This window comes from Bos javanicus, chromosome 10, assembly GCF_032452875.1.
Source record: "Bos javanicus breed banteng chromosome 10, ARS-OSU_banteng_1.0, whole genome shotgun sequence".
NCBI classification, from domain to species: domain Eukaryota; kingdom Metazoa; phylum Chordata; class Mammalia; order Artiodactyla; family Bovidae; genus Bos; species Bos javanicus.
The window spans coordinates 47,186,186-47,211,593 of record NC_083877.1 but is presented as its reverse complement, the minus strand read 5'-3'; the positions used below and the strand labels follow the sequence as shown (position 1 = coordinate 47,211,593).

Below are 25,408 nucleotides of genomic sequence, written 5' to 3'. Positions count from 1 at the left end.
TCCCAATCCTGGTGGCCCACCCTCTTCTGTCTAGTGAAATTCTGGCAGGAGAATTTGATAAGCCATGGGCCCAGGAATTTCCAAGTTTCCTACTGCATCTAAAATTTCTGGTTGGAATGAAGAAGGTAGACCTTGAGTATAGAATCTTGTGTAAGTTCATACCAATCACCATCCAGGACCTTGGGAAGAAGAGACACTGATGATAAAGGTTGTCTAGTCTTTAGAATTCAGATGCTTCACGCTTTCCTTCCTTTCTTTTTGGTTTAAATGGGAAAGCTTTGGCTTCCATTCTGGAGTGTGAGCCTGTAGGACCCTCAGAGCTTAACACTTAAGAGTTTACTTAATTGAAGGACAGTGCCAGAGGAGATAGCTTGGTGATTTCAATTTCTTTGAAATTCTTCTACCTGAATGGTGACAAGGGAGTTGGCCTATGGGCTCTGTTGTTGTGCTCAGTCGCTCAGTGGTGTCCGATTCTTTGCGACCCCATAGACTGTAGCCCACCAGGCTCCTCTGTCCATGGAATTCTCCAGGCAAGAATACAGAGCAGGTTGCCATTTCCTCCTTCAGGGGATCTTTCCGGCCCAGGGATTGAACCTGCATCACCCATGTCTCCTGCATTGGCAGGTGGATTCTTTACCACTGTGCCACCTGGGAAGCCCAGCCTGTGGGCTCTAGGTGGAAGTTAAAACTACTGACCTCCCAGCTTGCAGCTGGGATTGACTTAGCTGAAGAAAGATAGACTGTTAAGACACTGTATTCATTCAAGTTTTGTTGCTGAAATAAACATTATTTAATGTTACACAGAAGTTGTTTTATTCTGTTGATGTTCATGACAGTCCTTTAGAAACAAACATCAAAGGCATCAGCACGTCCCCAGGCTGTTTTCTGGAGAGGAAAGGCCACTGCCTGGCGGACAAGCAGGGGGACACCTATGAACAAGGCAGGAAAGCGGCTGCTGCAACCATTTGTCAGCGTTGCCTTATGTGAGGCCACTTTACTATATGACGTAATAAAGATAATTTATAATGTTTTCATGAAAGCAGGAGTGGGTGGTAGTGGGCTTTTCTTTGTCTTTTCTTGGCGTGTAATTGAAACGGAGCTTGGACCAAATGAGAAACATTTGTGTTGAGGGGAAAATAGATCCCAGAGGCTTCTTGACTGGGGTCAAATATTGCCTCCTTACTTTATTTGGAGCATGTAAGCCGGCTTCTCATTGGAGACCAGCATAACGACGTTGCCATTTCTGTCTTTTCACAAGCAAATGGATTTTCTGACTTAAGGAAATGTCTGGATTCTAGACCCGCATAACACATTCAATGAATCAGAAGAAAAAGTGTGTGGGTTGATCTGTCTCAAAAAGAAATCTATGCCATGAGCGTGAGTTTATAAATTCAGCTTCTTTAATAATGTTACTTATCGAGACACTGTGTCTTTTCTAAAGAGGAGTGTGCCTCTGCATTTTGAAGTTGCAGTATTTTTTGGTCCCCAAGGAACACTGAAGAAGTCTATTTCCTGGGGAGATAGAGCCTGAACTTATGGACTAATATGGTTGAGTGGTTGAGTTACTAGAGTGTACCCAAACAAACAAACCAAAAAAACCTCAAACCCATAAACCCTTGTTTAGGCTATTTGTGTGCCTGATTTGATTCTAGAATTGTCACCCTGAAACCCATAAGAATCTTTAACACCAAGGCATAGGCATCTCGTAGGTATCCAAGTCTGGACTGTTATGTCAAGAGGCTTCACTGTTTGATCCACCTTTATCTTTGTTCCCTACATAGCATTCTTGCCCTCCAGGAACTCAGTCTAGGGAGGAGTGTGAAAGGGCACACAGAAACTAACCCTCTGGATATTGGGTGTCTCACAGGGGGACAAAAGCCTCTGGCATGGCATATATGGAGAAGGAAAGGCTAATTTTGATTGGGAGGCTCAGAGGGGTAATTTTGGAGGCTTGAGGGCATTTGATCTGGGTTTTGAGGGGAGGTAGATTGATATCAGATGAGGGTGTTGGGCTTTCCTGGAAGGCATGGCTTGGGGACAAACCTCAAAGGGGGCGAGGAGAAGGCAGGGTGTGGTGGGCTGGGGAGAATCCCAGATACCAGACACACTCCCAGGGCTAGGTTGCGGCTGTGGGGGTGGGAGGGCAGGGGCATCTCTGTGCAGTGGCTGAGCCAGGGGAGCTCAAGAGGGGGTCAGGGTGTGCAGGGCCTTTTCCCCGGGTAAGAGATTTGAACTGCAGCTGGAATCAGTGAACGTCAAGTGCAGGAGAGAAGGGAGAAAGGAGGTGGAAAACGCAGCTCTGAGCAGAGGACACCCAGCGCCTTCCAGTCTGCTTCTGTCCATGCTGCTGTCAGGCTGATGGATGGGGAAGCTGGCTGCTCAATGTGGGCTGGGCCTCTGGGAAGACTGTTTCTTTGTATCTTTATCACAGTCCTGGGTTTTCAAACTTGATTGAGCACTGGCTGAGCTATGCTGGTCTGGGGGCAGGGAAAGGTACACTTATACCTGTCCTCCTCCCCAAATTTTATTATCGTTCCTCTTAGTTACCTGCAGTGGCCTCTGTAAGTTATCACCTCTCTCCCTCTTTCCACCTGTTCCTTACTATTGATCTCCTGGGTGCCCAGTGTAGGGTACCAAGGCTGCCCTCAGGGATCTCCAGGTGAGACACCAGAGAAGAGATGATTTGGTACCCTATCAAAAGCACAGTGGTGGGGTCCCTGCAAAGGGAATTGCAGGAGAGCTGTGCATGGGACGGTGGTTGGGGGTTGTGTGCTGGAGAAGATCACCCAGCTGCGGGAGGCAATGCAGGTTTGGCTGATTTCAAAAATAATTCGTACCTTCACACGTGACTTATTTAGAGTTTCTTGCAAACAGAATAGCCTCTAGGTATGGCCAGTGTTTTGGGGTGTTTTGGGGGCTATATTTTACTCCCCCAATCCCTGCCCCAGCACCACTGTGAGGTGGAACACAGACTATTTCATTGTGTTGTGGAAGTCATTCAAGGGATCCTTAATCCATATGTATTAAGTATTTGCTTACAGAATAAATTAATAATGCCTTAGAATTATTTTTTGCTGTTTTAAAAATGCATGTAGGGGCTTTTGGGATGAATTAAAAATTGATTTAAGAGCATTTACGTCTTGATGGTTCCTCTCTCCAAGGAAGCCAGAACTACAACTCCTCTGGTGTGTTTGTGGAGTGGAGGGCGGGGGGTGGGGTCTGCACTGTGTAGGAAATCTGGAGCACGCTCCCTGCTTTTACCTGTCCCTTTAGCCTGTGTGCCGCTCTATGTGATAATGGGGGGAAGGCACCAGGAGCCCTGTGAGTGTGGTCTTTTCCTGTCTGTGTTCGCTGAGACGTAAGAGAATCTCGAGGATTGAAAGAGTCAGCACAGGGACTTTCCTCGTGGTCCAGTGGTTAATAGTCTGCCTGCCAATTCAGAGGACGTGGGTTCGATCCCTAGTTCTGGAAGATCCCACATGCCTCGGGGTGGCTAAGCCTATGTGCTGCAACTGCTGAAGCCTGTGTGCCTAGAGCCCACGCTCTGCCACAGGAGAAGCCGTCTCAGTGAGAAGCCTGAGCGCCACAACTAGAGAGTAGATGTGCGGCAACAAGACCCAGTGCAGCCAAAAATAAATTACAAAAGAGAGAAAGAAAGGAAGTTTAAGCACAGTCTAGGGCCCCAGAGATTCAGGCCTGTTATTGGAGGGTCCACCTTCATTCCTGGGCCAGGCCCTTGATGTAAAGGAACTGGCTATTGGACGTAGTGACTCATGCCCTGAGGATGAGGTCTCCTGCCTCACCGAGCGTTCCGGCCCCTCCTTGGCTGAGGAGCCCCCGTCTGTGGGTCTTCTGGGTTAAACATCAAAAAGCTACCTCTGGAATCTGCTTCCTGGCTTGGCCGTCCTCCCCATGGGTTTCCCTAGGGTGGAAACAGTGACTGCCTCTGAGTGAGCACTTCAAGTTTGAGAAGGATCCCACTTAGGCGCAAGCGCAGTGGGAAAGGGGCATGAGATCATTTTGTTCTGGTGTTAGTTGCTAAAACCCTTTGTTTTTCTGGAATTGGCTGGCCTTTACTTTTCCTGAGCTCTGAGCGAGAGTTTCCCTGTAAGCTATTGTTTTGAGTCCATCAAGAATGTTGGGCTTGCATGCATGCGTGTTGTCCAGTGCTTACATACACACACACACACACAGGCACACAGCAAGCTATGCCAGTCTTGAACTCAGGAGAAAGGTCAGAAGTCAGAGGGATGTTCTACTTTTGAAGGTGACATATTAGAGAGTGGGTTTTGTATTTTGGCTTTTGCGTTGTTTATTTTTAAAATAAAATTTTTTCATTTTTTAAATAATATTTTTTTGGCCTCATTGATGTGTAAAAGTCTCAGCTGTGGCACATGGGATCTTGTTCCCTGACCAGGCATCAAACCTGGGCTCCCTGCACTGAGAGTATGGAGTCTTCACCACTGAACCATCAGGGAACTCCCTTGCTTTGCTTTTTTGAACTGCAGAATTGAGCTAGGAGAAGAGTAGAAGAGACATAGAGATGAAGAGCTGCACTATTTCCTTTATGGAACACGGTCTACTGTGTGTCTGTCTTCCACAGGGTATGTTCTTGTTCAGTCGTGTCCGACTCGTCACAACCCCATGGACTGCAGCATGCCAGGCTTTTCTGTTCTTCACTGTCTCCTGGAGTTTACTGAAGCTTACGTTCATTGAGTCGGTGATGCCATCCATCTATCTCATCCTCTGTCATCCTCTTCTCCTTCTGTCCTCAATCTTTCCCAGCATCAGGGTCTTTTCCAGTGAGTCAGCTCTTCACATCAGGTGGCCAAAATATTGGAGCTTCAGCTTCAATCCTTCCAATGAATATTCAGGGTTGATTTCCTTTAGGATTGACTGGTTTGATCTCTTGGCTGTCCAAGGGACTCTCAAGAGTCTTCTCCAACACCACAGTTTGAAAGCATCAATTCTTTAGGACTTAGTTTTCTTTATGGTCCAACTTTTACATCTGTACATGACTATTGGAAAAACCACAGCTTTTGACTATATGGCCCTTCATCAACAAAGTAATGTCTTTGCTTTTTAATATACTGTCTAGGTTTGTCATAGCTTTTCTTCTAAGGAGCAGGCATCTTTTAATTTCATGGCTGCATTTACCATTTCAGTATTCTTGCCTTGAGAACCCCATGAACAGTATGAAAAAGCCACAGGGTATGGGTGTAGGTTATTCCAAACCGGGTTAAAATGTTATGTGATGTCATAGTGTCAATATTTGGCTGTTGTAACTGAAAAATCAGAGCTTTGTCTGCTAGTGCGTGTGTGCATGCTAAGTTGCTTCAGTTGTGTCTGACTCTGCTGCTGCTGCTGCGTTACTTCAGTCGTGTCCGACTCTGTGCGACCCCATAGATGGCAGCCCACCAGGCTCCCCCGTCCCTGGGATTCTCCAGGCAAGAACCCTGGAGTGGGTTGCCATTTCCTTCTCCAATACATGAAAGTGAAAAGTGAAAGTGAAGTCACTCAGTCATGTCCGACTCTTAGCAACCCCATGGACTGCAGCTCACCAGGCTCCTCCGTACATGGGATTTTCCAGACAAGAGTACTAGAGTGGGTTGTCATGCCCTTCTCCAGGGGATCTTCCTGGCCAGGGATTGAACCCATGTCTTTTATGTCTCCTGCATTAGCTTGTGGGTTCTTGACCACGAGTGCCACCTGGGAAGCCCCTCATCTGCTAGTAAGATTACCCTAAGATGGGTCTTTTTGGAATGGCATGCTCTTGCTCAAACTATTAGGCAAGGAGCATACTTTCCTTATTTGATCAAGATAGTATTGGTAAGTGTGCAAAAGGGATAAGTAAGTGTAAGTAAGTGTTAGTCGCTCAGTTGTGTCCGACTCTTCGATTCCCATGGACTGTAGTCCGCCAGGCTCCTCTGTCCATGAAATTTCTCCAGGTAAGACTATCGGGGTGGGTTGCCATTTCCTTCTCCGACAAAAGGGATAGGAATCTAAACATATTGGTCACAACTCCTTACACTGTCTACCTCTTTTTCTGGCCAGTAGATGTCTTGACCGCTCAATGAATGAGCAGAATTCTCACCAGGAGGGTGGAGTAATGAGGCAGCTGAAGGAGAACACGTAAGGCCCCTCCAGCCTCTGTATCCAGCTGAGGAAGGAGATGGCTAAGCAGTCTTGCCAGCTCCACATATGAGTGTGGGCTTTGTTCCTTTCTCAGCGGTTCAGGAAGACTTGCTGAGATTGTTCACAGTAACAGAATGTGCCCCAGGATATAGGCCTGCCAAGCATGGCAGAGGAAGACGAGTGAGTTCACAGAAACTCAACACCAGCATTTCCCAGAGTGATGGGCAGCGTCGGAGGTCAGCGTGGCCTCAGCCCAGAACAGCGGACTGTCCCAGGGCGTGGACTTGTTTAAAAAAAAAAAAAGACTTATTTATAGATGGTGTCCCAGGGGCCAGAGCTGGTCACTGTTCCCTGGTGGGCCCCACCCTCAGACCATTGCTGGGCTCAGTGCAGTTTTACTGCTGTGTCTTGAGCTGGGGCTGAGATGACAAGTCCTGGAGAGCCTTGTCCCTGGCCTGAATCTCTCTGTAAGGAAGATTGCTTTACTCTGTGACATACATGGAGAATAATATATGCAACATATAGGAATAATCTGAACATCTGGGAAGCCGACAGCCAGGCTAAGAAATCAACATTACAAATATCTCAACAAAAAAAAATCGCCCCGTATCACCTCAGAGTTATGATAAGCATCTTGGTTTTTCATTTTAACTGATCCTTGGTACCTTAGTATGCATTCCTAAGTCATGCAGATGTTTGTTGATTTTTGTTGTTGTGTTGTTGCAGCCATTTTAATTTATTTATTTTTGGTTGAAAGATAATTGCTTTACAATATTGTGTTGGTTTCTGCCATACATTGAAATGAATCAGCCATCAGTATACATGTGTCCCCTCCCTCTTGAAGCTGCCTCCCACCCACCACCCTCTCCCACCCTTCTAGATTGTCACAGAGCCCCGGTTTGACTTCTCTGAGTCACACAGCAAATTCCACTGGCTCTTTTACATATGGTATTATATATGTTTCTGTGCTATTCTTTGTTGTTTTGAAGAACTGAGTGCCAAGTGCAAAACCAGATTTGGGAAGGTCCCTGTTGAAACTGTTTGGCAAAGGCTCCCAGGCACAGCCAGGGCCTCAAGAACAGTTGTTAGCATTGCTGGCTGCAGAGTCATACTCTCCATCCTAAGAGCTGCACGAAGCCAGTTTTCTCACCGGTCCCTGCCCTTGTGTATCACTTTGTAAATGGGACTGTCACTCATGACCCTCTTTACCAAGAGCTTGTACAAATTTCAGAGAGAAAGATGAAAAGGGATTCCTTGTTTTAATTAAGCCAGGGTCCTTAGCCAGAGGTACAGAGAAATTTCTGTGAAAATTTGAAACTGAATCTATCATGTCCTTCTTCTGGGCGAGAGGGTTCATCATATTTCCAGAGGAGTTTATGGACCCTCCTGCCTGTAAGGATCAGGAACCATGTGGTCAGTATGGTAGGTTCTGTTTTTTTGTTTATTTTTAAAAAATGAATCCTGGGACTGTTGAACATTCTTTGAAATATGTATGAGTCTGTGTGTGTGCAAGTCTGCACTGACTTTTTATCAGTGAACTTGCCTAACTTGGGAAAGGGAACCCCTTGGTTAGTTGTGCCCTGGACTGTCCAGGGCAGAATCTTTGACCATTCTGTGGGTGGCCTACCAGGCTTTGGATTTTCTCTGAAATCTTAATCTTTTACTCTTGACCCAGAGTAACTGAAATGCTAAAATGGGGGGAAAAAACTGGAATGGTTGCTGTAGTTTCAAAACAAATGACCTCACTGCCTAAATTCCACTTCATGCAAAAGAAACCCTAACTTTCATCCTTATAAATAATAACGGACCTTTGGGGAAACAGACCCAGATACCCCATTTAGTGTAGGTGGGGGCAGATTTGTCACTGTTGAAGTAAACTCCCTGGAAACAGAACATGACTATTGTTACACCAACTTTGTAGTTATTTCTTAAGAGATGGCAATTTAAATTTATAATGACTGACATTCATTTTTTCAAAGTAGGCGAGTAACTATGCTTTGTATAAGCTGACTTAATGGGAGGTACTTTCAGCGTGTTTTAGCAATGTAGGGGATTTTCAGAAGTCTCCAGCTGAAGAGTTGAGTCTTATCCCATCACTGCCTTTTCATGGATGAGTTGATGGAAGACGTGCATGGTTAGGTGTGATATGCCCAAGGTTACATTGATTTGTCAAGGTCAGTTGGAACTAGAACCCCAGGGGAAGAGATAACGGTTTACATAATTATGTTTTAAATATATAATTAGACGACAATTCATTTAAAAAAAAAACATAATCAGAACTGTCATTTTTTTAAAGACTTGGCATTTTGATCATCCATTTTATTTTAACAAGACAGCCCCCTCGTCTTTGAAGTGTACCACTTCTTATGGTCTCCAGGCATGTCCCTGGAATGTTCTAGTCTCTCGGGTCTATAAACCTGATGTATGGAAGAGAAGCTTTTGTGTTTGTTCTGTGCTGTTTATATCTCATAAATTCAGAATTTTTAGGTCTTCAAGTTTTTCTCCAAGGTTTTTAGGTTTTTCGTCTTGTACTCAAATATGAACAGTCCTGGGGTTTTTCTTTTTCTCCCTTGTTTTCTTTTGTTTTTGAAGAAAACCAGGAGTTTTAGTTTGGCTCTTCAAAGTCTTTGGGGATAAAGGAGAGAGAACTCGGGAAACAATTAAGATCTGGAACTGCAGGCTGCTCTGTCTGTCTGTTAAGAGCCAGAACAGATAAGAAAAACATTTATTTAGAACCCAGGTTTCTTGAAGGAAGGTAATTTACAGGTAAACTTAAGCTTTTTTATAGACTTGCTTCCTCGATTCCCTTCCTGGCTTAGCCTTTATACTCTGCTGATTTTAGACAAGGCCTGTTGTCTTTTCTAAGTGTTGGCTTTTCTTGTCTGTAAAGAGAGGGGCTGGGCCTGATTCTCTCCAAGGGCCCTTTGCAGCCCTATGTCTAGACTCCATATCGGGGGATTTGCAGAGAGACTGCTCTGGAGCTGCTGCTGGTGGGCCGGTGCTTCTGCTGGCGCTGAGGGCAGAGGAGTTTGCCGTATCACTGCACAGCGCTCTGAGACCACTGGCTCCGAGGGGGCACTTTGCTTTTCTGCTCTTTATCATCTGAACCCCGTCAGTGTCATTCCATGCTGAGACAGTGTTGCTTACTCACTAACGTGGCCACCTGCACTGACTCCTGTCGTTTGTCTCCTTTTGGCCAGTGTGCTGTTGCAGGGTAACATCTGGACTGAGCTCCTGGACCCTTGGATGCTCGGCTGCAAGTTCCTGGATCGACTTGGAGAAAACAGTGAGTAATCTCCATGTCTCTGCTTGGGATTCTGGACTGGAGGGGCTGTGGCCAGGAAACAGAGTCTAGCTGATGGACTGCTTCCCTCTTCAGCCCTCCTCTGGCACACCCTCCTCCAGGAGCCATGGAGATGGCAACTGTGACTCCAGACACGGCCTTCCTGACCCCAACTGTCTTACAGTCAGGGACCTGCTGAATGTGCCTCCTGAGAGCTGCTCTTTTCTACCATCAGAGCCCAACTTATGGGTCTTTTTAAAATAATTTTTTTCTTTTCCCTTTAGTTTCTTAGTTCCAGGGTTCTTTTAAAAATTAAAAAAAAAAATGTATTTATCTATGTCGGATCTTAGTTGTGGCACACAGGATCTTCATCAAGTCATGTGGGATCTTCCATTGTGCCTCACGGACTTTCTAGTTGTGGCTCAAGGACTCTGGAGCACATGGATTTAGGTGCAGCTCGCAGGCTTAGTTGTTCTGCGGCATGTGGGATCTAAGTTCCTCAACCAGGGATTGAACACATGTTCCTTACATTGCAAGGCGGGTTCTTAACCATTGGACCAAGAAACTTATGAGTCTTATCTATCCTTACTGGCCTACAGCCAGAGACCCTTTATGTTGCAGTGTAGGTGCTGACCTGTAGGGCTGACATCCTCTTCCCAGCATGTGCCTGCTCATCCATCACAGCGTAGCTTCACGCCGCCCCTGATGTGAGCTCCTGTTAGAGAGGCCTCCACTGACAACCTCGTCTTTAGACGCCTTCTCCCGGCCCCCAAATGTCTCTGAGGCCCATGCTTGCATCTTTCTTTGCACTTAATACAGGGTAAGTTTCTTGAGTCACTTGGTAGACTACCCATTCATCTGTTCATCCATTCAACGAATATTGATTATCTACTATGTGCCAGTGGCTAAAGTTGCCTTTCTTCCACAAAGAAAGGAAAAGACTGAGTGAAAACCTGAGTCAACAATCACAGTCCATTCTGGCTATACTTTGTTCTAAATACTCTCAAGCACTGTCACCCTGGCATCTAGTTAAAAGGGGGACCCCGATGGGGTAGGTCTGGGTGGGGCTTGTGAGCCTGTGTTTCTCACAAGGTCCAGGTGATGCTGAAGCTGCTGATTTGTATCTCACACTTGGAGAAGAAAGGTCTAAGGGGATCCTGATGCCCACGAGACTTGTCCTTGAGTGTGACTCTCGGTGAACTGCCTAGGGTGTGTGCCTGCAAAACCCTCAGAGACCCTGCGGGAGTTTCTCTGGTGGGTTCGTCTCTTGAACGATGTGAGGCTGAGTGGTTTGAGATATGAGCCTGACCAGGGAGTATGGGAGCCTGTTAAGTTACCCTCACCAGAGTCTGAGCTCGTATCTCCTTATACTGTGTTATGGTGTTGTCAGGGAAATCCTCCCTTTAAGTTCTGCACTTTTCAGATTCTTGAGGTAGAATCCTATGAGGTCTCTGCCTCGTAGGATGAGTGTGCCTGTTTTGAAGTCAGCATTTCTGAAAACACTGGGGCTGTTTCTTGTTTTTCAGAGCAGGCTGCCTCAGCTAGGCTAACGCACTTAAGTGGGTTGTTGAGAAGAGAGACTATATTGGAAGCAGAGAACTGACCACAGAAAAAGCAGGCAGAGAGAGGGTTCAAGGGGCTGTTGGGGAGGCTCAGGATGCAGCTGCCAAAGAGGGTGTCTTGAATCCAGCTGGTGAACTGGCCCTGGGCTGTTCTCCTGAGTGTTGCTGTTGCCGGCTCAGCACTGCTGTACAGCTGCAGTCAGGCCTCTCAAAAGTCGTGTAGTTTTTACAAAGAGCCAGACTGATTTGCCTCTTGGGTAGTTAATAGTTCCAGTGGCCGTTTATGGAATACTTACAACATACGAGGTTTAAGGCAAAGCACTTGGCACATGACCTTGTGCCTTAGGCCTCCTGACGACTCACGAGGCAGGTAGTGACCATTTCATAGAGGACAAGATTGAGGTCGGGGGTGAAGGCAGTTGCCTGGGATCACGTAGCAAGTAAGACGAGGGTCCGGCCTGGTCTGCTGGACCTTGGGCAGGGTTTTCTCTCTTTTTTCTTTCATCACCGGCATGACAACTAGAAAGAGAACTTTACTACTGGTGGCAAGACTGAATTGCTGATTATTTGTGCTGTTTTTCTTCCATCTCACCCTCATTTTACCCGTAGAGGGTATGACCCTGCCCTGTGTATCAGCTTTAAAATATTGCTTCTGTAGCACTTTGGCCTCTTGAGTTATAGAAGGAACTTGGTCATTGCTTCGCAGAAATGAACTGGGAAGAGAAAAGTGCACTGGGGAGGCTGGCTTTTCATCCCACCCCTGCTGGCTCCCGCCAGCCTCCCCAGTGACAGGTCTCTAGGGGGCTTGCGTAACTGCCTTTAGCCCTAAGATTCAGGGCTACAACTTAATCCTTGATGGCTCCTGCTGGAGGCAGAAGGTGAGAAGTCAGGTTGAAGGCATTTTTAAAAACATTTTAATTAATTTATTTTTGGCTGGGTGGACTCTTCCTCTGAGGCGTGTGGGATCTTAGTTCCCTGACCAGTGCTTGAACCTGCATCCGCTGCATTGCCAGGCCGATTGTTAACCACTAGAGCACCAGGGAAGTCCTGATTGCATTGTTTCTGAAGACCATTTTCTGATCACTGTGTGGGATTCCTGTATCTGACCATTTCCAAATAACCTCATTCTGCTCAGGGTTATTTTGTCTATTCTGTATCAGGTACACAATTCTAGAGTTTATGAGTTTTAAGTTTTGAATGAGGTTTCCGTGATTTTGGCTTCATATATATGCTGAGTTTGTGTATAAGCTGAAAAGTGAAACTGAAGATGAAGTCACTCAGTCGTGTTCAACTCTTTGTGACCCCGTGGACTGTAGCCTACCATGCTCCTCCGTCCATGAGATTTTCCCGGCAAGAGTATTGGAGTGGGTTGCCATTTCCTTCTCCAGAGGATCTTCCCGACCCAGGGATCAAACCCAGGTCTCCCGCATTATAGGCAGATGCTTTACGTTCTGAACGACTGAATCACTCACCAAATGCAGAATTAGGTTGAATCCCTATAACTGGGTTTTCGAAGCAAGGTGTGCACTCCTATTCTCATGTTTTAGGCAATGGAGGAACTGTACTGTTAGGCTTGTGTTGCAAAGTCTGTGTTACCAAGTTCATGCCTGTACCTCCCCACCGGAGTGGCAAGGTGGGCCCGCCCACCCGTGAAAATGTAAAATTGGATCTTGGAAGCAGCTCCTTCTCCCTTCTTTAGGCTTTTGCATCCAGAGTTAAGGATTCGGAGCGAGTGGGAGCTGGATTTACCTCCTTGCTCTGTAGTGGGTAACCTTGGGCCTGAGAGCGTTTACCTGCACTTTACATTCTCATACTGGCACCAATGTCTAGTGGCTTCTATTTTCTGGACTTGTTTCCTCAACAGTGAAAGGAAGGAGGTGAGACGAGAGAGTGGTTTTAGCTATGATGTTCTTTGAGCACTGTGTATTCATCCTGGCCATTCGCTCTTCGGAGACTAGCTGAAGTGCCCCTTTCCCCTGCTGTCTGGCTGTATTCCCTCTGGTCGAGCTCTTTGCTCGTGTCTAAAGCCAATTTCTTGGTCTGCAGAAAAGAGCCCCTGAGGACAGGGGGATTATGCTTTATCTATCCTGTATCCCAGGGCCCAGCACTCAGCCTTAGGCTCAATAAACATTTGTTAAATGAACCCAACAATGTATTTTCTCTCTTCCATTGGCTTGTCTAAAGCCAGTGTATCAGAAGAGCAATGGCTTAATAAGCACTGCTGATGAACCCCTGAGCAAACAGGCTGCTGGTAACAGTAGTCAGAGGAATCTCTGGTAATTGCAAGCCTTAACAGGTAAACACAACAGTAAGTGTTTCTTTGCCTTCTGTGGACTTAAGTTCTCCTCTCTGGGTTCTTCAATTATGTTCAGTAATAGGGGAGAGGCTGGATGAGGGTCTTAAAAAAAAAAAAAAAGAAGAGTAAGTATACTCTTCCTGTAACAGGTTTTGCTTATATTTCTTTAAAATGTAATGTACTTTACAAAGTTACAAAGATAATTTACAACATGTAATTGAAGAAGAGGAGTAAAAATTTTGTAGAAAGAAAGAGAATGGCTCCCCCTTTAATGACATTCTTCCCTTCGGGTAAGCCCAGTCAAGCTGTCCAGCCCCTTGGACCTCTGTTTCATGCTATAGGTTTGCCAAATTTGGGACTGTCTCCCCTTTTTGTACCAGATATACTTAAAAATTCACGATGTAATACATTTTAGGATGCCGAAGGATAGACACAGACCTTCAAATGAAGCAATAAACAACATTCGGATACTTTGTGATTTGCGGTTCTTCCCACCTCTGACTCTATGCAGGATTCTCTCAATCTCCCTCATTTCAAAACATGCCAACGCTAGAGCCAGCATTGCTCCCAGGGCACGTGGGGTTTGGGGCACGGAAGGATTTCACCCGCAGCCTGTGGCTGACTACCCAGAGGCACCCTATCCAGCCAACTGGGATGTTCTGATCTGTTGTATGACCTTGTCTGCAGTTGTGGGTCTATGATGACTTCCAATCCCAATGCTTTCTCTCATTTGGGACCCTCAGGGGCATGTTCCTCTTTATTAAAAAAAGAAAAGCCTAAAAAAGCAAGATGTCTAATTAAAGGAATGACTGACTGGGGATTTGGCAGTTTTTTTTTTTTTTTTTTTTTTTACAACTGTTCCCTCCTTGCAGACAGAGCCCTTACCTGCTTTAAGAACAATAAAGGATACTGTTGACACCCTTTGCTCTTTGTGAGAAGGGAAGGTATTTTCAAAGTGGTAGTAGGACTCTTTATACTCCTGACATTATTTAAAAAACATGAGAAAACATGTTTTCTCCTTTTAAATTAATATGGTATAATAATCTGTGTAATGTATTTTAAAAACTATTATGGACACACTTTCCATGCTAAAAAAATCGATCCTATATTGAAAGACCACATATTATTATTATTTTGTTGTTGTTGTTAATTGTTGTGTTTTATTTTTTACATGAAAATGTAAGTTGTATGAGCTTTCATTCTCTCATTGCTGGCTGGGCTTCCTACCCTCCCTCTCCCTACATTTTGTTAATACTGTAGTGAGCATTTTTAAAATATTTATTTGTAGACCATGTGGCATTTCTGTAGACTCTTGAGGTCAGAAGCTATGCACCTTTAAAAATTCACCTTTAAGAAGATGAGATACTCTTAGGTGCCCAGTGACCTAAGAGCTGTCACTAGCGCAGAATGTTGTTAGTCCTGAAAATTCGTCATTTTGAAAGCTTCATATATAGAGGACTTGAAAAAGAATTATTGCCATGCCAGGTTTAGGAGTTTCTAGGGCTTCAAACAAAGTCTCTGAGTAGCAAGGGTTGCCAGGATGTCTTTTCTGGTTCTGTGTTTCAGCCTTTGAGGCCTCACCTCTGGACTTGCCGATTCCTCTCCGCAGGCTCCTTTTCTCTGCATCTTTCTCGTTCTGTTTATACGCAGTGGTGCTGTTGATGGATGCTCCGGAGCGTGTGTTGCAGCACATGGGAGAGGGAAGATGTGGGTCAGGTGGGAGGCGGCTCCCTTCTGCCTAGGCATTTGTGGGCTCACCCCCTTCTCCAGTTCCCCACCTCTGCCCCTGCTCAGAGGGAGACTCTTGGGCAGATTATCGTGGCCGTGCTGGGCTGTCTGTGGCCGGGGTCTCCCGGGTACCCAGAATGACTGTGTGACGTTTCAGGAGCACTTTCCTCCAAGGCAGAGCCATGGTCCTGCGTTGTCATTTGGCAGGCATCTGTGGCAGATCTTGGTTTAACTGGAGTGGGTGATGACAGGATGATAAAAAGGTGATCAAATTCCCCGTGGCTGAGCTTTGTTGGCCTGCCCACCCTAAAACAGGCTTCTTCCTTTTGTAGAGCAGCCGGCACCCTGTCTGGCCAATTCCTGCACCACGGTGCTTAGAACAGACTCCCTTTTGGGCCAGAACCATTTCCAGTACAAGTCCCTGGTATCTAGGTGCTCTCTGCTTTAGAGGTGATAATCTCTATACTTGAATAGACCCCCTGGGAAACCCACCTGGTGGCCCCAGTTTTGAATAGATGCAGCAAAGATTGTCAGAAGGAACAACAGCTCCTTGTTCCTAGGTCTGTTCTGATGGACTTTGACCTCTTGTCCTTGGAACTGCACTTGCAGGGGGCACACACACTCTCCAGCTCTTGGGAGAATAAAGAAGTGGAAGCTACAAATAGGCTCTGCTCAAAAAAACTACCGTCTTCACTACAGCCACGAGGTTTGTCATAGGCCTTTCTAGTGAGGCTGCATCAGAGTTAGGACAGTAGCTGTCTTCCCCAGATGTTTCATTCATTGTAAATATTTCCGTGATAAGAAATACCCTCAAACACCCTCCTGAGAACAGAGGCAATCAGTTTAAGTAGCTCCCGTGATGTAGCTGGAGCGCATCACTACACCCATGGATTACACTTGGCAGCATCTCCTTCAGCCAGCTGCGTGGCTCCCAGGAGACAGCAGGGCAGTTGCATAGGGAAGATGTTAGAGAAGGGAGGTGGGGGTTGGGGGGCCTTGTGCAGCAGCTGAATTTCCAGGGCTGGGTTTGGGCTTTGGTGCCTTGAGGTCAAAATCCAGCTGCTGCTGCTTGGACCTGCAGTGGTGAAGATGACTCAGAAATCTGGAAGGCGGCCATGGTGATTTCACTACTGGATCTGAGACAGCGCTAAAGTCCTCTGGGGTGGGCGTGGTTGTTGGGGGAATGTTTACTGATCAAGCGGATACAATGTGGATGCTGGTGTTCTGGGCCCCTGGGGTTTGCCAATTAGTTAGTAACTTGGGAGACATTTTATTTTTATTACTAAAAAAAGAATGAGTTCTAGTGGCAAAATACAAAACAAGGGCATGCATGCTCATGCTCACTTGTGTCTGTCTCTTTGCCACCCTATGGACTATATATAGCCTGCCAGGGGCTCCTCTGTTCATGGGATTTCCCAAGTGAGAATACTGGAGTGGGTTGCCATTTCCTCCTCCAGGGAACCTTCCAGACCCAGGGATCAAAGTCATGCCTTCTGAGTCTCCTGTATTGCCAGGCAGATTCTTTACCACTGAGCCACCTGGGAAGCCCACAAAACAAGGGCAGATGATACTAAATAAATTCCAGCTGACATGGAGGTTGTTGGTTTTGTGAATTACTTACCTTCAGAGAACTTATGGTCAAGGACCAAGGTTTCTCCAGGGGTGCCCCAGGAGTTCTACTGACCCCACTTCTCAGAAAGGATGAAAACCCTCTCATTTCCAGAGGAGGGAATAAAGTCTGTGTTAGTTTTCTAGTGCTGCTGTCACACATGGCCACAAACTTAGTGACTTAAAACACCATAAGTCTATTTGATCTTACAATTCTGCAGCTGAGAAGCCTGATACGAGTCTCAGGAGGCTAGAATCAAGTGCTCTGTTTCTCCGGGGGCTCTAGATCAGCAGTCCCCAGCCTTTTTGACCCCAGGGACTGGTTTTGTGAAAGAGTTTTTCCATGGACCAGGCAGGGGGTAGGGATAGTTTTGGGATGATTCAAGCACATTACACTTGTTGTGTACTTCATTCCTATTATTATTATCATATCAGCTCCACCTCAGATCATCAGGCATTAGATCCTGGAGTTTGGGGACCCCTGCTCTAGAGGAGAACTCCATCTCTTTGCCTTTTTCAGGTTCTAGAGGCCACCTGCTTTCCTTGGCTTGTTTCTTTCCATCTTCAAATCCTGCTACATTTTGATCTTCCGCTGACCACAGCTGGGAACGGTTCTGTGCTTTTATGGATCTTTTTGACTCTACTGGACCCACTTGGATAATCCAGGAAAATCTCCCTACCTCAAGGTCCTTAAATTAATCCCATCTGCAAAGTGCATTTTGCCATGTAAGGTAGCATGCACACTGGTTACAGAGATGAGGACGTGGACAACTTTGGGTACCATTATTCTGTCTCCCTGCAGGTCAGATGAGAGTGGTAACTTACCAGGTTTTCACTGAGGATAGTAGTGCAAGGATCCAGGTTTCCTGCCTGGTCAAGGCCCAGGTCTTTTCCTTCTGGCTGTTTGCCACAGCGTGTCGTGCCTGGTAGAGGTTGAGTGGTCTCTGTTACAGGCTGCACCCTTTGCTGCAGCCAGTTTGTCCCTGGATAAGAGGCTGTGGGTATGAGAATAGAAGGAGCCATCCCTTCTTTGGTGGAAACAGGGCAGCAGCTTGGGAGCAGGAGAGGGGTGTGTGGTTGCACTCCCCAGTCTACCTTTGTGGGCAGGAGTTCATGGGGACTCTTAATCTTGTTGTATTGATGGTCTGTTGCCAAGGAACAGACACAGTTGAGGTGGCTAAAATGAAGTGGGGGTGGGGTGGAGTTGTGGAGTTGTTCAGTGCAATTGCTGATTGCAGCCAGCCTTTATTGAACAATTGCTGTGTGCCGGAGACATACCCACCAATGTGCTCTTTCGTGCTCTGAGACATTTCTGCCCAGTAATTGCTGATTGCAGCCAGCCTGTATTGAGGGATTGCTGTGTGCCTGAGACATAACCACCAATATGCTCATTCGTGCTCTGAGACAGTCCTGTCCTGTGTCACCACGTCCTCCTCATCAAAACCAGACCCACTCCTCTGCCCACTCTTTATGCGGAGGCCTCGTACCTGAAGTTGCCTTCTCTTCTGCTCAGTGTTCTCACCTCTTCCTGGCTCAGTTTCAAATTCCTGGGAGATGAATCGCAATGGTTGAGCTTGGCCAGATATTGACTTCGAGGTGGAAGAGGGGTACATCACCTGGGTCTGGGGGTGGGTGGATGGTGACAGGTGCTTTTCCTATGGGATGGGGGCCTTGCCTTATTCAACCAGTGTTACTGTAGAAATACTTTGCAAGTTGAATTTGAATTTATGTTGTTTTAAAAAGCTTTATTTTAAAATAAACTTACAGAAAAGTTGCCAGAGTACAAAAGAACTCCTGTATAGTCTAACCTTCATTCATCAATTATGACTATTTTGCCTCATTTGCTTTATTGTTCCATATTGATGCCTATTATCTTTTTTGAACCATTTGAAGTTACACATGTCAGCCACTTGACCTCTAAATAGCTTCTGCATGTCTTTCCTAAGAACAAAGACATTTCCTCTTTGTAACTCTAGTTTAGTTAGTAAAACAGAACATACATAACATTTTCCCCAATCTGCATATCTTTTTCTTTAAAAAAATTGTTTTCAAATTAATTTTCATTGAAATATAGTTGCTTTATAATGAGGATGTATAACATTGATGTCCTATTGTTGAATATACAGTTCATGCCCCAATTTTGCTACTTAAGACAATAACATCCTTTATGGCCACTCTTCCCCTGACCTAGGATTCAGTCCAGGATCGTGCTGATTTTATTCAGTTGTCACATCTCTGTCATCCTTTTAATTGGAAACAGTCCCTCTGCCTCTGTGTGTGTGTGTGTGTGTGTTTGATGGCATTGACTTACACTCTTAAAAAATGTCAGTTACTTCCTAGCAATTTGGATTTGTATGATAATTCCTCACTAGGAGGTTCCTCATGATTGGATGTGTTTCTGTCAGGAATGCTACATAAATGATGTTTTGAACCTTTCTCAGTATATCACGTCAGAAAGCACAAGATGTCTTTCTGTCCTACACTGATCTTAGCCGCGACCCTTTGGTTAATATTGAGCTTATATTATTTAATCTGTGTTTCCCAGAGGAGGTGAGCATGTAAAGAGGACCACACCCTCCTTTAAAGGGAAGTCTGGTTTGCAGGTGCTCTTTGTACTTGGGACTTGCCTGAAGTGGGCACTCTTGTTCTCTGCGGGGTTTGCTCCTGAATGCAGGTGAAAAGGCTGATGTCCTCAGAACCCACTTATAGGAAAAAACTTGCCTGAGGCAGGAACAGAGCATCCTCTCTGCCCTGTGGCAAGAGTAAATCCTGGAGACAGAACTACAAAAGCCTTGTGAACCCTGAGTTCCCTTTGACTCCATCTGAATGTCCTGCCTGTCTCCAAATTATGTAGGAGTGGAAAGGATCGATGAGGATGTGGAGAAATCTCTTGTTTACATGTGTTTGACAAATGCAAAAGATGATGATCCAGGCTGCCGCCGCTGCATTCTTCTTTTCATGATCTCTTCTGACATGGATTCTGACATTGAGCTGCTTGGATCTGGTTAGCTTGCATGGTGTTGAATATCAGGTGTGTAAGCTCTTGGACTGATTGTGGGATTCTTAAGACCTAGGATGGTTGCTCCCAGCTCATTAAGCAATCATGGGATTCCTTGTAGATGTAACTCAAGACTCAGGAGACTGCCACGTGGGAAAGATGTGCTGTTTAGAGCTCTGGGCATTTCAGTTTGTGGCCAGCATTACCTTTTTTTAAAAAAAAACTTACTTGGTTGCATTGGGTCTTAGTTGTAGCACATGGGATCTTAGTTGCCGGACCAGGGATCAAACCTGTCTCCCCCGCATTGGAAGAATGATTCTTAACCACTGGACCATTGGGGAAGTCCTTGGCAATATTACTTTGATTAACGCTTATTCTGCTTCAAACTTCTTCCACTTTATGCGCTGTTTCCTGTTGAATATTTGACCTTGCTGAACCCTAGAGCTGTTGATCCCACTTTTTATTAAGAAGCAAACAACATAGCAACATGCAGTCTAGGGTCAGTAAAATAAGATACAAAATAAGGCAAAAAAAACAGGGGGGAAAGTACTTTTAAAAGTGAAATATAGTCAGTCAGTCAATTCAGTCACGTCCAACTCTTTGCAACCCCATGAACCACAGCACACCAGGCCTCCCTGTCCATCACCAACTCCCAGAGTTCACTCAGACTCATGTCCATCGAGTCGGTGATGCCATCCAGCCATCTCATCCTCTGTCGTCCCCTTCTCCTCCTGCCTTCAATCTTTCCTAACATCAGGGTCTTTTCAAATGAGTCAACTCTTCACATCAGGTGGCCAAAATATTGGAGTTTCAGCTTCAACATCAATCCTTCCAATGAACTCCCAGGACTGATCTCCTTTAGGATGGACTGGTTGGATCTCCTTGCAGTCCAAGGGACTCTCAAGAGTCTTCCCCAACACCACAGTTCACAAGCATCAATTCTTCTGCGCTCAGCTTTCTTTATAGTCCAACTCTCATATCCGTACATGACTACTGGAAAAACCATAGCCTTGACTAGATGGACCTTTGTTGACAAAGTAATGTCTCTGCTTTTTAACATGCTGTCTAGGTTGGTCATAACTTTCCTTCCAAGGAGTAAGCGTCTTTTAATTTCATGGCTGTACTCACCATCTGCAGTGATTTTGGAGCCAAAAAAATAGTATGACACTGTTTCCACTGTTTCCCCATCTATTTCCCATGAAGTGATGGGACCAGATGCCATGATTTTAGTTTTCTGAATGTTGAGCTTTAAGCCAACTTTTTCACTCTCCTCTTGCACTTTCATCAAGAGGCTCTTTAGTTCCTCGTCACTTTCTGCCGTAAGGGTGGTATCATCTGCATATCTGAGGTTATTGATATTTCTCCCAGCAATCTTGATTCCAGCTTGTGCTTCCTCCAGCCCAGTGCTTCTCATGATGTGCTCTGCATATAAGTTAAATAAGCAGGGTGACAATATACAGCCTTGACGTACTCCTTTTCTTATTTGGAACCAGTGTGTTGTTCCATGTCCGGTTCTAACTGTTGCTTCCTGACCTGCATAGAGGTTTCAAAAATACTCAGGAGTAACAGTACATCTTGACTATTCTACCCAGTATCCTGCTAAATATTGGAGAGGGGGAACATATAAAGGAATATGACACAACCCCTGACCTCAAGGATGTTGCCCTTTTCAAAAAGGAACTGTTATAAAGATTAAACTGATTTATGAATTCATTTTTTTCTTAAATAGTGTTTTGATTTGTTCCAGGCAGTTGTAGTGCCTTAACTTATTTGTGGGGTTATCACTGCATGACTTAGAGCACATTTGTCCATGTCATCAGAAGAATTGTGATGGCAGACCTTCACTACATCCCAGAGACAGATGCTTGGAAAAATAAATATGCCTGGCCATGTATTCCCAGGCCATATATTCAGGCTGTGCTTATGCCTGAATTTGAGTAAAAATTATGGACAGCCTTAGGGCAACTAGATTTGGAGACAGTCCATCTTTCCTGCTGCTGCTGCTGCTAAGTCACTTCAGTCGTGTCCGACTCTGTGCGACCCCATAGACGGCAGCCCACCAGGCTCCTCTGTCCCTGGAATTCTCCAGGCAAGAATACTGGAGTGGGTTGCCATTTCCTTCTCCAATGCATGCATGCATGCTAAGTTACTTCTGTCGTGTCCGACTCTGTGCAATCCTATGGACAGCAGCCCACCAGGTTTCCTTGTCCACAGGATTTTCTAGGCAAGAATACTGGAGTGGGCTGCCATTTGTCCATCTTTCCTGGAAGAATGTTAATAATTTAATCCCTTGTTTTGTGTCTTGGTATCAGCAAAAGCTTCTCTGAGTTGTTAATATGTTCTTAAGTTTTAAAGACACTGATAGAGCATCATTTGATTTTCTGCCTATGGTATTTTTGTATGAGGAAGGGGCTTTGGCCAAGTAAGCATAACTTTCTTTTTATAGGATCCTCTGAATCTAATGTAGAAATGCTGGATAAATGTGATCTGGTGGTGGGTGTGATGGGGAGTAGGTGTTGGGGAAGGTGTGGGAAGGGAAGGTGAGGCTGATGGATGCAAACAAAGATGTCCAGAAAATGTGAAGAATAAGGTTTTGAGAAGAGCTAGGATAGATGAAAAGTAATACGCTGAAGGGACTTCCCTGGTGGTCCAGTGGTTACGACTTCATCTTCCAGTTCAGGGGATGTGAGTTTGATCTCTGGTTGGGAAGCTAAGATCCCACATGCCTCACAGCCAAAAAACTCAAACATAAAACGGAAGCAACGTTGTAACAAATTTAATACTTTTAAAATGGCCCACATCAGAAAGATCTTAAAAAAAAGAACAAAAAACCCTCTGAGAATGTAGTGGTGGTTCGTTTACTTTGGGATCTTCCAGGAAGGAGGAATTCAGGATTAGCAAGTTTTAGCTAAGTGATTGAGCTTTCCTTCAATTACAGGTGAGACTACTGTGTTTTTTTGCAAATGTCTGAAGTATCTTGTATACTTTCCCACTTAAAAAGGAGTAGATAAGTATCACAGTTTTATCTTTTCCCCTCTGTGACTCAGGATGCTGTGCTGACTTCAAAACCCTCCAGACTGATAAGAGTCCTTGGGTTGTTCCCCTCTCTCGTATCTCATTTGACCATCTGCCTCAGGAACCCCATGTGGGATGTTGGTTCCTGGACCAGGGACAGAACCCGTATCCCCGACACTGGCAGGCAGATTCTTAACCCCTGGACTACCAGGGTAAGTGCCCCTCTGGTGGAATTTGTGTAATCACAGAGAACATGGCCACTTTTGAAGCCTCTGGTGATTTGAGGTGGTGCTTTGGAAAGGGTGCGCTAGCCGAGGATGATGCTCTGGCCACCTTCTCATTGTGTGACATTGGAGCACTCAGATTGTTTGTGCCTTCCTGTTGGGGTAGAAGAAGGATCAGAAGTCTGCATTTGCCTTGTGTTCCCTTCTGCCTCCTTTGGGACGCTGGGTTAGGATGTGTGTAGTTTGTAGCTGGAGGGTCCAGTTCATGGGTGTAAACCATGATCTGGGAAGTCTGATCTCTGAACTGCTGTTGGCCAGCTGCAGCACTGGTAACTCAACAGTGAACTTTCATCTGAGAATCTTCGATTGTGTCAGAGGGCAGAGCCATACTGCCCGACACGGGTCACCCAGATCTGGGTTCAAATGTTACCTCACCATCTAATGGCTGCATGAGTGCAGGCCAGTTAGAGAGCTCCTGAATTGCAGTTTCCTCACCTGTGAAATGCTGGGAACCCATCCACCTGGTAGCGTTGCTGTGAGAAGGGGACTAAGCAAGATAATGCAGGTAAAGCCTCCATCCCCATGTCTGGCTCATAATACTTGTACAATAAGTAACTGTCTTCCCATCTACCCTTGGCTTTTTTTTTTTTTTTTACAAGTATAGGTTGAATTTGAGCATATTATTGTCTGGAGTGAATCTGTTCTAAGCTTGCCTTACCAAAAGTTCTCCCATATCTACCCAGCATCACCCCTTTACTCTCCCACATTATAAGGCCCATCACAGAGTGGCTAAATCAAACATCTAAGTAAACAGCACTGAGCCTGCTTGTCTGCTAGAAGGGAGGATCCTGGTGAGGAAGGTGGCATTTAGATCTGCCTGAATTAGGTGTGCAGCTGCCCTCTGTCAGGGTAATACTGGGATTCCTTTATTTCCAGGAAGACAAATGGTAGGAGGCCAAGGGACAGCAGACCGGCCAATAGGTGTCACATGCATTTTGATCCTCAGTGTTTGTAGTTAGCATCTTCAATTATCCCAAGGGCCCTGAGACCCCCTGGGTCTGTGTGTTCCCTCATAGTTGGGGTGGGCATGGCCGGGGAGGGGGGTGTGCCTCGGCCCTGGAGCCTTTACTAAGGGCTGATTCTCCCTAGGACTGAGGTCCTGAGCTCTTGGCAAAATTAAATTACAGTCTCTGCTTATGGCTGGACCTCAGCTGGCAGGGTCTTGGGGGTTTTAAACAAAAGCATGCGCCTCTCCAGAAGTAGATTAGGGAGATGTCCATTCAAGCAGGGGATTTGGATGTGTTAATTCTCAGAGCAGGTATCTGATTGCGAAAAGGACTGTGCGACCTTATTTAGAAAAAAGGTTGCACTCTGTTAACCTTTATTCCCTTAAGAAGGAAAAATCATTACATGGCAGAGGTTCAGGCCCCATAGGAGATTTTCTGGGTGATTCTCCATTTTGAGAGTCATGCTTCCACAGATGGGATAAATTGTCAGGAACCTCTGACTGTCCCCACGGTGTATTTTTTTGGTTGGAGGGGGAAAACATCTTTATTTCTTTCCTATCCTAGGCTTTTGTCCTTTCCTTCCTAGTCCTAGCAGATAAGGATAAAAAAAAATTTTTTTTTTTAAAAGAGGAAAAAATACATACATTTGAAAAGACATTGCCCTGTCTCCTCCCCCATCTCACCTCCACTCCCCATCCCCCCTCCATGCTTATTGAATACTAGTAAATGGTAGTCAATTCCCAGCAGATTTGCTGCAAGACAGCTGTGCAAGTGATGGGCCCCTGACAGCCAGGCAGTTTGGTTCCTCGCCTGAGCCTGCGTCACATGCCACCCCATTCTGCCGCCTTCCCCAGCCACTCCACTCCCAGCTGAGCCCTCCTCCCTCTCTGTTCCTCTAAGGCTTTTGACATCTGTTTCCAAGAACGCAACATGGGCTAAAGCAGAGCAAGTGACATGGAATGGGAAGACCTGAGTCCTGACGCAGGCCTCATCGCCTCCTAGCTGCCACTGAGCCTGAACCTCCTTCACTGCACTTGCAGTTACACTGTGCTGTCTGGTCTTCCAGCTAGAAAATGGAAGTCCTGGAGGACAGGATGTTGTTCATCCTGTTATTTCCAGTTATTTATCCAGTCATTCATTTCTTTATACAGTTACCTTCCTAGGACTCAAGATAGAAAGATGAACATGCTGTGTGTGGCACGTGGTAGGAATTGCAAGCTGCTGCTCCCCCATCCCCCTTTTTCTCATTTGAGTGATGTGATCCATGTATAGTTGAGGGAGCTTTGGATCTTTCTCCCCAGAGCATTAAATAGAGAGGAGGAGGACATGGCCTTGCTTATTGACCCTGACTACAATACCTAGTGAAAGTGAAGTCGCTCAGTCATGTCCAACTCTTTTCGACCCCATGGGCTGTAGCCTACTAGGCTCCTCCGTCCATGGGATTTTCCAGGCAAGAGTACTGGAGTGGGTTGCCACTTCCTTCTCCAGGGGGTCTTCCCGACCCAGGGATCCAACCTGGGTCTCCCGCACTGCAGACAGACGCTTTACCGTC

The 25,408-nt window shown here is 45.7% G+C and overlaps 1 protein-coding gene across 9 annotated transcripts in view; it reads left to right on the top strand.

Moving 5' to 3' along the window:
- The window catches only part of TLN2 (talin 2), a 495,219-nt gene that overhangs the window by 80,973 nt on the left and 388,838 nt on the right, over positions 1–25,408 (top strand). For 8 of the 9 annotated variants that reach the window (XM_061431110.1, XM_061431113.1, XM_061431111.1 and 5 more), the window contains exon 2: positions 9,336–9,421. The gene's annotated coding sequence lies outside the window, so the exon portion shown is untranslated. Of the gene's footprint in view, positions 1–9,335; positions 9,422–9,514; positions 9,668–25,408 lie in introns of all 9 variants that reach the window. The other variant, XM_061431107.1, reaches the window with a different exon arrangement.